The sequence below is a fragment of the Pipistrellus hanaki genome, assembly GCF_964339955.1.
Source record: "Pipistrellus hanaki genome assembly, chromosome: 5".
Taxonomy (NCBI): Eukaryota; Metazoa; Chordata; class Mammalia; order Chiroptera; family Vespertilionidae; genus Pipistrellus; species Pipistrellus hanaki.
The window spans coordinates 79,773,907-79,775,339 of record NC_140507.1 but is presented as its reverse complement, the minus strand read 5'-3'; positions in this window follow the sequence as shown (position 1 = coordinate 79,775,339).

Below are 1,433 nucleotides of genomic sequence, written 5' to 3'. Positions count from 1 at the left end.
TTCATCACTCCTGAGTGAGGCAGTTCTGGGGTGTGTTCTACAATCTCTCAGAGACCCCTAGAAGGATCACCCCTCGACTGATCAGAGCAGGAACCTGCTCATTCACACCTTTCTTTCCCCAGTGCTCGCCGGGTCTCGGGAGAACCCAAACTAAGACACAGGATTCCGGAGTTTCTTCCATCTGGGAAAGAATCCCCCCTTCTTCACACCACATGCCCCTCTAGCCACTCCCCCTTGCTTTTCTCCATGGAACCCCAACACTCCTCAAAACACTGCCTGCCCTTGCTTCCTCTCCCTCCCCCCCCTCTCCCTCTCAAATCAATGAAAAATATCCTCTGGTGAGGATTAAAACAGCAGCAGCAACAACACCAGCATTGCCTGTCTCCTTGCCTGTGAAGAGCAACCATGACCTTCTATTGTTAACCCAAGGCTACTGTACAGACAGCATGCACCAATATTATTGTTCCATTGCTAAAATCAGGGGATATTTGGCACCATCTAGAAAATACCCTTATATTCCTTCCAAAGGGCAGTAGAATTAATGTAAATGCAACATTTCCAGCTAATTGTTGTTGAACGTTGCAATGAATTTTGATACACTGGTGACATCTGAGAAACATTTGCAAAACTTGGCCAATTTGACCTTTGTCACTGTGAGCAGGGTGTACGTGTGTGAATCGCTCTGGCTTACAGGAGACATACCAGCTTATCATTGCCCTCAAATTTCCAGCCTGGTTCTAGTTTCAAATAGCTAAGATTTACTTTGGTTTTTATTCTTGGTGCATTGTAATTTTTTGTGTAAGTACAAATGTGCAATGGTCTCATGATTATAAACTAGAAAGCACAGGATAAAACATTGAAAGAAAGCATCCAGAAAGTCTTGCTCATGCTTTGTGATATTCCTATTACAGTATCAGGAGCAACACTCTGCTGTACCTGTGGGAGGAGAGAGAAGAAATGATGTTTACAGTGAGTTGCAGCCCTGGAATCTCAAAAACCTGCAGAAGCCAGAGCAGCCTGGAGCGGTTTTGCTACTGTGCAAGACTCTCTGTAAAATATAACAATTAATTTATATTTGGGGCATAAAAAGACAAAAAAACCCATAGAAGTATGGGTAGTTTATGGTAACAGGATATAAACATTGGATGCAAATACTGCTCATTAAAGTTGGAAAGGCTGATGCTTAAATATTTCACCTGAACGGCAACCATGTTTTATTTGAGCTCCAATAAAGAAAATTTGTAATAGTTAAGGAGAAAGGATAAGGATGTTGTTATTCAGTACCACACTAAAAAGTTTTTGGATAATAAAAAAAAAAATTTCCAGAAAAAATTGTTTTATGTCAAAGAATATTTGTAAAGCAGATGAAAAGCATTTAGAAAGTAATGCAAGACTTTTAAAACACTACAACGTATGGCAAAAAGCAATTGAGA